The sequence below is a fragment of the Rhinichthys klamathensis genome, unplaced genomic scaffold (genome assembly GCF_029890125.1).
Source record: "Rhinichthys klamathensis goyatoka isolate OS25496 unplaced genomic scaffold, OSU_Roscu_1.1 h1tg000191l_1, whole genome shotgun sequence".
In the NCBI taxonomy this organism is placed as follows: Eukaryota; Metazoa; Chordata; class Actinopteri; order Cypriniformes; family Leuciscidae; genus Rhinichthys; species Rhinichthys klamathensis.
Genome location: NW_026606717.1, coordinates 10,183,347 through 10,193,304, shown reverse-complemented (window position 1 = coordinate 10,193,304; position 9,958 = coordinate 10,183,347). Strand labels below are relative to the sequence as shown.

Below are 9,958 nucleotides of genomic sequence, written 5' to 3'. Positions count from 1 at the left end.
CTGTAGGTTTTTTGTCTACTCCAATGGCAAAATCCTATAGAGCTGCGGGGCAGGCTGCCACCTCACTGCATGTTTTTGCCATCCTGCAGGGTGCTCAATGACATGCACGAGGGTAGGGCTGATTCAGGGCTCATCCAAGAGCTACGAGCAACGAAGGTGACCGCACGCTCCCTGGGTCAGGTGATGTCCACATGCGTGGTCAGACATCTCTGGATTAACCTGTTTGATATGCGCGAGGCTGAGCGAACCCGCTTCCTCAACTCCCCCATATCTCAGGCTGGCCTCTTCGGACGCGCGGTCGAGGACTCTGCCCAACAGTTCTCGGCCACCCGGAAGCAGACTGAGGCTACCAAACATGTTCTGACCCCGCGGCCAGCTGCTGCCACCCAGCCGCCGGCTCAGACACCTCAGTCCGCATGCCGCCAAACGCGCCCTCCTGCGACTTCCGCCCGGCCCCAGCAGCACCGGGCCATGACCGTGGAGGTGGTTGCAGGAAGGCGCCCCTGCCCATACCAGTCCCGCAGCCTGCTGAACACCAGGCGATGCGGCACTCCCGTTATGGGCAGCTCAGAGGTGGGTTGCAGTTCTTTCAGGAAGTGGTTGCAGGGCCACTCCTTCCCCCGGTGGAGGGCCGGGGGAGAACCTCTTCTCCAAAGAACTGACATCCCATCTCTAAGCCCCCAGAGGGCGCGGAGGTTGATGCCATAATGTAATTTAAATGTGATTGTCTAATCTTGAAAGATATGCAAATCTAAAAGAGAAGCTGTATGTTGTATCTGCCCTGGACCTTCATTTCAAGACTCTTCCTTTCATCTCTGAAGAGGAACGCGAGGGCACATTCACAATCTGTATTGTAAAAAGCGCTATATATAAAATAAAGGTGACATTCACAACATTGATCAGTGAGATTGTCACTCTGGAGCAAATTAAGGTACATGATGTAAGTTGTATAAAGGTTTAAAACTGAAAATGTAAACAAAACAAAAATTTATTAACTGCATATAAATATAATAAATTAAAGCAAAATAATAAAAATGTATGTATGGTGGAGATGGGCAACATTAAATTCAAATGTAATTTTAATTAACATTTCCCTTGCTTCTAACTATCAGCAGCAAGGATCTGATAGTGCTGGTAATGGAGGCAGTGCACCTGTACAGGAGCAAAAATCCCTTGGTGAAGGTGCCCCCTCCCCAACCCACCAAAGAGGTCAAACGAATCCTGTACGCTGTTGGATCTGCTTAGAGATGCCTATGCACCAGTGGCTACAGTAGTCTGTGCTACTGCTGCAGACAGGGCACGGGAAGAAGTTGGCAAATACAGAGAAGTTACACCTATACCTCTCTCAGAAGTGGTGGTGTAAGCATGAAGGAGTGTACCCACTATTGAAAAAAAGTAAATGGAGACCAAAAACAGTTTGGTTACCCATATTCTTCAAAATATCTTCTTTTGTGTTCAACAGAAGAAATACATTTATACATGATGGATACATTCATATATGATGACAGAATTTTTTATTTTTGGGTGAACTATCACCCAAAAGCCAGTATTAGTTTTCCTACACTGTTCCTAGGCTTGCAGCCTCCATGTTACAGCTAATGCTGTGAGATTTTGTGATTGTTTTATCTTAAACATAAAATAACCTGATCCTGTTTGATCAAGGCATGCAACTGTTCTGACTTTTTCAGCATACATTTTTCAACTTGCATCAAAATCCGGTCTATTCATTGTATGCATTTGAAATATAGAGATGGGTTCTGTTTTAATGTACACAAGTGAGACAAAAGAGTACAAAAAGAGTTTAATATACAGGTCAATATAATTATAATATATTTTTTTATTAATGCTGCAGTCCGCAGTTTTTCCTCTTTGTCGCCATCTCTGTTCGAAATCTGCAATTGCAGTTATTCGCGGAATCATCAACTTTACGTGAGTTGTACTTCGACACAGCACAGCGCGGATGAACACAATGTTTGAGGAGAGTGTGCAGCTGTCAGTGACCACGCTGGTGTGGATACTGTCATTCAGAATCACAGATTATTCTTTTTGGAAGTATGACCAACTTAATAATTTTCACCGGAAAATGTCATCTGAACAAGTAGGTAACATCCACTTTTGTTCTGGTTCTGACATTGCAGTAAATCGCGCTGATTAAATCTAAAAATCGCTTATCATATCACGCAAAACCATGCAAATTATACTTTGTTCTCAAATTGTTAATGTTAACAACGTCAGCATTGCGTGACTACATGTAATGTCCTTCCGATATGTAACCCTTGTTTTCGCATGGGTCCGGTTGCAGTCTCTTTTTTTCTGTAAGTTAGCCACTCTGAAGTCCGAACGAAGTCTTTTGCATTTTACAACGGGTGAGTCTCCAGTTGTCACTGGTGATTGTCGTTTGAACCTTTCTGGATCCGCCATCAAATTGATAAGTTTAATTATATCAAGTGGTGTGAGAAAAGGCTATTAATCTCCACCTCCAGCATCCTCAAACGCAATATAGCCTACTAGCTGATACTCCTTCTTTATGTCACGGAGTGATTTCCGGTGGTACACCGGGCCGGTTCCGGTTTTGCATGTGATGGCCGATTGCGGGGTATTTAAGGAAGAAACGAGCGTCAGCTGCGAGAGGTGAGGGAGGCAATCAGCGATTGGAACATGTGTCTCAACATGGATATAAAAAGGCATTTTTGTGTTAAGGAGAGGAGGGGGGGGAGAAAGGGAAAGAAATGGCAGAGATGAAGGGGGAACAGGACAGATGACTGCAGTTTTGGCTGATTTTATGAAGGAGAACATTTATGGACTGAAGAATTAATGTGCATCGATCATTCCTGGGGCAGTTAAGTACCTCAAATCACACTTATGATGATCTCTAAAGCCCTCTGATGTTACCTGTGTGTCTCAGCTTAAAAGTTAAATCCAGTGTTGCTGTGATTTTTCGAGGCTCGTTGCTTCTGCTGATATTAATCTCCCACGCTGCCCTTACGTCATAGTCCCACGGGAGTGGAAGAATCTGGACGAATGTTGGAGTAAAGGCCTTAATTTATTGTGAGTGGGAGAATTGCAGTGTTTATGGTGATCTAAGCACGTTTGAAGTCTTGAGTGTCTTTTTCTGAATACACGAGTGTGGGAAGAACAGTTCTGTCTTTAACCATGACTTCGACCAGTGGACTTGCTAACCCCGTGGAACGCTGGGCTGTATTCGCTGTTATATGTGGAGTGGGTATTAAGCAGAAAGGAGCCATCTATCTCTCCGATGCGCTGATGTGATTTGAAAAGGGTGTTCCACCCGAGTGCTGCACTTGGCCTGTTCTGAAGAGGGCCTCTTACCTGCATGTTGATCACTGTCTGACCAGGGACAATTGCTGATCGCTGATCGATTGCTCCTGTCTGCCTCGCTGCCTGCTGTGTGTTTGTTTGCTTCGAGGTCTGCTCCGAGGTTGTAAGCTCCGCCTGAGCCTCGTATTTCTTTATGTTTTGAGCCATCATTTATCTTTTACTATCATTTCTAGTTGTTTATACTACTAAATACAGCTTACCCAACATCTCAGATTAACCTTACATCTCTAGCTTTCGTTATTGTTAATACAGCACGCTAGAAACTCGCTAACGTTAGCCTGCTAATGCGCCACCCGTGCACTCATTTATTTATTTATTTTCTCTCGCGCGCCCGCGCCTTTGAGTTCATAAAGTCCAGGTAAGTAAGAACCAGTCAACAAACAGTGAGTAATGTCTTCTTGTCCTGTTATTGTCACCTGTGTCACATGTCATATGTTTAGTATAGCCTTCTCCGATGGCAATATAGGATTTATATGTGATAAATGCAAGGAGACAGTCAGGCTGACGGAGAAGATTTCAGAACTAGAGACACGCATCCAAACTTTAATTGAGGATGGTAAGAATGCTAGATCTTTAGATACTGTTTTGGATGCGCCTAGCATAGTGAACTCTTTACATGATACGGTTCCGGCTGAAGTAGAGCCCGTGCAGCAGGGCAGATGGGTGACAGTGAGAGATCGTTCTAGTCGCGGATCAAAGAACCACTCTTCCGTTCCGATTCCCATAACAAACCGATTTGCCCCACTCAGTGAAACACCGACTGAGAATTCTGTTGATTGTGCCCTGGTAATTGGTGATTCGATCACACGGAACGTGAAAATAGAGACACCAGCCACCATAGTCACATGTTTGCCGGAAGCCAGAGCGCCTGACATCAAAGCAAATTTAAAAGTGCTGGCTAATGCTAATCGTAAATTCTCTAAGATCATTATTCATGTCGGCACTAATGATGTTCGACTCCGCCAGTCGGAGATCACCAAAATTAATATTAAAGAGGTGTGTGAACTCGCAAGTACGATGTCAGGCACTGTAATTTGCTCTGGCCCCCTTCCTGTACGCAGGAGTGATGAGATAGTTAGCAGATTGGCCTCACTCAATGGTTGGCTGTCGAAGTGGTGTCCGCAGAATAATATAGAATTCATAGACAATTGGAAAAGTTTTTGGGGCAAGCCTGACCTGTTGAAAAGAGATGGTATCCATCCCTCCTGGGCTGGTGCTGCTCTTCTCTCTAGTAATTTGGCTCATAGTCTTAGAGATAAAACATGACAATCTGGGGCTCAGGTCAGGAAGCAGACAGACTGGCTAAACCGACCGTCTGCTAGCGGCCTCACGTCACCAAGGTCAGATAAATCCCATCACATAGAGCCTCTTTCACCTAGATATCATCATATAGAGACTGTGTCTGTTCCCCGAATTTGGAAATCCAAAAAAGGTCAGGTTAAAAATGTAATTGATGTTCAACAAATAAAAAACAGATATAATACAGATGAGCAAATGATAAAGCTTGGGTTGCTGAATATTCGATCCCTTACTTCAAAATCTCTCATAGTTAATGATATGATTTCAGATTATAATCTAGATGTGCTGTGTTTGACAGAAACCTGGCTAAAACCAAACGATTACATTATTTTAAATGAGTCAACCCCACAAGATTACAGTTATAAACATGAACCTCGTCTGATAGGCAAAGGGGGAGGTGTTGCTGTAATTTATAGTAATATTTTCAAAACCACTAAGAAATCTAGTTTTAAATATACTTCTTTTGAAGTATTGGTGCTTAATGTAAAAATATATTGTGTAAACGATAAATCACATTTGAGAATTATGCTGGCTACTGTATACAGGCCACCAGGGCACCATAAAGATTTTATCAAAGAATTTGCGGACTTTCTATCAGAATTAGTATTGGCTGCAGATAAAGTACTAATTGTTGGTGATTTTAATATACATGTAGATAATGAAAAAGATGCATTGGGATTGGCATTTAAAGACATTGTAAACTCAATTGGAGTTAGACAACACGTGTCAGGACCTACTCATTGTCGTAATCATACTCTAGAATTAATATTATCACATGGAATAGATGTTGATGCCGTTGAAATTCTGCAGCAGAGCGATGACATCTCAGATCATTATCTAGTCTCATGTAAATTACATTTAGCCAAGGCTGCAAAGCCGACTCCGTGTTATAAATATGTTAGACCTATAACTTCTGCCACTAAAGATTGCTTTATCAATAATCTTCCTAATCAGTTTCATCATCTCAGCATCCCGGATAGCTTAGAAGAACTTGATATTGCAACAGAAACTTTTAACTCTCTCTTTTCCAGCACTTTAGACGCAGTTGCTCCATTGCGCTTAAAGAAGATTAAAGAAAATAGTCCAACGCCATGGTACAACGAGCACACTCAAGCCCTTAAGAGAGCAGCCAGAAAAATGGAGCGCAACTGGAAGAAAACGAAACTAGAGGTATTTCAGATTTCATGGAAAGAGAGCTCGATTGCTTACAGAGAGGCTTTAAAAGCTGCTAGATCTGCTTATTTTTCAACCCTATTAGAAGAAAATAAACATAATCCAAGGTATTTATTTGAAACAGTGGCTAAACTAACGAAAAAGAAAGCTTCAAGCTCAGAAGTGTCCAAGCAACACAGCAGTGATGACTTTATGAACTTCTTCACTTATAAGATTGATAATATCAGGGACAAAATTATAACTATGCAACCGTCTACCACAGTATCGCATCAGGGAGTGCATTGTAGTCTTCCTGAGGAAAAATTTGTTTCATTTGTTGCTATAGGAGAGGAAGAATTCTGCAAACTCGTTAATTCATCTAAATCGACAACTTGTATGTTAGATCCTATACCGACTAAGCTACTGAAAGAGATGTTTACAGAGGTCATATATCCTCTTCTTAATTTCATTAATTCATCTTTGTCTCTAGGATTCGTACCAAAAACCTTTAAACTGGCTATGATAAAACCGCTTGTTAAAAAAACACAACTTGATCCTACAGAATTAGTCAATTACAGGCCGATCTCGAATCTGCCTTTTCTGTCAAAGATATTAGAAAAAGCAGTATCCTCACAACTGTGTTCCTTTCTAGAAAGAAATGATATCTGCGAGGATTTTCAGTCAGGATTTAGACCGTACCATAGCACTGAGACTGCTCTCATTAGAGTCACAAATGATTTGCTCTTATCATCCGATCGTGGTTGTATCTCTCTATTAGTGTTACTCGATCTTAGTGCTGCATTTGACACAATTGACCACATTCTTTTAAATAGACTAGAAAACTATGTTGGCATTAGTGGAATTGCACTAGCATGGTTAAATCATACTTAACTGACCGTTATCAGTTTGTAGCAGTAAATGAAGAGATGTCTTATCGATCACAAGTTCAGTATGGCGTACCACAAGGCTCAGTACTAGGACCGTTGCTGTTCACTCTGTACATGCTACCATTAGGAGATATCATTAGGAAACATGGAGTTAGCTTTCACTGTTATGCCGATGATACTCAGCTGTATATTTCTTCAAAACCTAACGAAACTTACCAATTCACAAAATTAACGGAATGCATAGCTGATATAAAAAATTGGATGACTAGTAATTTCCTACTACTAAATTCTGAAAAGACAGAGATTCTAATTATTGGACAAAAAACTTCCACACGTAATAACCTAGAATACTGTCTAACACTTGATGGCTGCTCTGTTGAGTCTTCGTCGTCAGTTAGGAACCTGGGTGTGCTCTTTGATACCAACCTTTCTTTTGAAAGCCACGTGTCTAGTATCTGTAAAACTGCATTTTTCCATCTTAAAAATATATCTAAAATACGCCATATGCTCTCATTGGGAAATGCGGAACAATTAGTTCATGCGTTCATGACCTCAAGGCTAGACTATTGTAATGCTCTACTGGGTGGTTGCACTGCACGCTTAATAAATAAACTACAGCTAGTTCAAAACGCAGCAGCTCGAGTTCTTACCAGAACCAGGAAATATGACCATATTAGCCCGGTTCTGTCAACACTGCATTGTCTTCCTATTAAACATCGTATAAATTTTAAAATATTGTTGATTACTTACAAAGCACTAAATGGTTTAGCTCCGCAGTACTTGAGCGAGCTCTTAACGCATTATAGTCCTTCACGCCTATTGCGATCTCAAAATTCCGGCCAGTTGACAAAACCTAGAATATCTAAATCGACTGCTGGCGGTAGATCCTTTTCCTATTTAGCACCAAAACTTTGGAACAGTCTTCCTACCATTGTCCGGGAAGCAGACACACTCTGTCAGTTCAAAGCTAGACTAAAAACACATCTCTTTGACCTAGCATACACATAATACATTATAGACTTCTATAATTCAATGTTAGGCTGCATAGATTAGGTCAGCCGGAACTGGGAACACTTCCCTTAAATCCTGATGTACTCGTTACATCATAAAAAGAATGGCATCTACGCTAATATTAGTGTCTTTGTTTATCCCGAGGTTTTCCCGCAGCCTGCCGGATCCAGGCCGTATCCAGATCTGACGAAGGAGATTCGCCTGTACCCGATGACAATGCAGTGCTGAAGTGTCAACTATCCTCTCCCTATGGAGGATCCCTTTCCCACTCTACAGATAAAGCGTTGTGAATTCGGTTCGCGTACCCCGAAGTGATAAAATAAAACAAAATTCTGTATCAAAATTTATAGGCAAGACAAGTAGTTTGTTTAGGCATGGGTTGTATGGAATTACAAACCTGCGCACATATTTTCAAAAGCACATAACTATAGAATCAATTCTGAATGTGCATGTGAACGCCGTCAGCGTTAATCACAGGTTCGCGTTTAAAGTCTGATCATTTCGACGGAGGTGAATCAATCAAAATGAACTTTAGCTGGAAATAACATTATTCAAGAACCGCTATAAAACCAAAACAATCTCTGTTACCTTAAATTATATGTTTATCTCTGTAAAGCTGCTTTGAAACAATCCATTGTTAAAAGCGCTATATAAATTAAGATGACTTGACCCGAAAAGGAGTTTATATCTGTGTGCTGTGCTTTGCCTGTTCTGGAGAGGGCCTTTACCTGCACGTTGATTACTGTCTGTCCTGAGGATTTGCTGTGGAATCCCTTACCACTGCCCATGTCAAATAGAGCCTCTTGCTCCTCCGCCATTGTAATCTGTCCTGAGGATTCGTTGTGAAGTTCTAACCTGAGTGCTGCTCACCGTCTGTTCTCCAGATTCACTGGGAAGTTCCCTACCTGAGTGCTGTTCACTGTCTGTCCTGAAGATCCGCTGAGGAGTCCCTCCCCCGAGCGCTGCTCACCGTCTGTTCTGCAGATTCACTGGGAAGTTCCCTACCTGAGTGCTGTTCACTGTCTGTCCTGAAGATCCGCTGAGGAGTCCCTCCCCCGAGCGCTGCTCACCGTCTGTCCTGCTGATTTGCTGGGAAGTTCCCTACCTGGGTGCTGTTCACCGTCGATCCTGAGGATTTGCTGTGGAGTTCCTTATCACTGCTCATGTTGAAGAGAGCCTCCTACTTCTCCGCCATTGCAATCTGTCCTGAGGATCCGTTGTGAAGTTCTTACCTGAATGCTGTTCACGGACTGTCTGGAGGATTCGCTGTGGGGTACATGACCATTGTCGACGCCAGCGTGAGCCCTTTCCGCAGCCGCTATATCCTTGGGACCTTGGAAGATAAAGAAGAGATCGATTAATTGATGCCTTGTTCTGAGAAACCATTTTAATCTAATAAAGCAACACAACTTTGTATCTTATAACGTTGTCCTGTCTGTGGTGTTCTCTGGTCAGGCTCCTCAGGGTGGTACACTTTGAGAGGGGCGGCGTTTAAGGTCTGGTTGCCGCCCCGGCCTGTGACATTTATGCGTACAGATGTGACGTAATGACGCAAAGACATGCTCGAATCTCCCGCGGAAATCCACCAGTACCACTGAAATTAAAAACATTATTACAAGCTTACCGCTTTGAAACGAGCTGAGGCAAGCAGATAGTTTTGAACACTGGCTGGTTATGTATTTTCTCAAATATGTATTTTGGATAATTTTTAACCCCAAAAAAGCTACGGACTGCAGTTTTAATTAACCACTTGTAAACTTATGTTCACTGTTCTTTTTTTATAAATATAGTATTTGTATTAAATCTATATTCATTGAGTCGAATCGAGAAATGAATCGGGAATTGAAATCGAAAATCGAATCGAAATCGAGTACCCAGCACTAGTCAACATGTCCAGCATTGTGGTAAATTAACAATAAAATAATACATGTGGCGACAGTTTGGGACAATGCAAATAGCTAATTTGGATTTTATTTTGACAATTATGTCTAACAGATGGGTCCCAAATGACAAACCCCATACCTGCTGAGGGCAATATTGGGAGAATAACTGTCCTATTGGGAGATACCATCACTCTGCTCTTCTGTTGGTCCCTGATGATGCCCGAAGTGCCGTCACTCTGCTCCTCCCCTGCTCTGCTGGTTACCGTTATGATGCCTTCACTGCCACCACTTCCTGTTCTGCTTCCCTTTCTCTTGCCTTTGATTGTACTCTTGTCTTATTGCTCCACTCCTCCCTGCCTCAGTAAGTGCAATACTGGCTCTACTACA

General features: G+C 42.2%; 1 long non-coding RNA gene across 1 annotated transcript; it reads left to right on the top strand.

Annotated features, from left to right (window-relative positions):
- Positions 1–2,009: 2,009 nt before the first annotated feature.
- On the top strand, positions 2,010–9,518 carry LOC130095612 (uncharacterized). Its single transcript, XR_008808136.1, has 2 exons — positions 2,010–2,102; positions 9,332–9,518. It is a non-coding gene; the product is annotated as an uncharacterized LOC130095612 (long non-coding RNA).
- Positions 9,519–9,958: the final 440 nt, after the last annotated feature.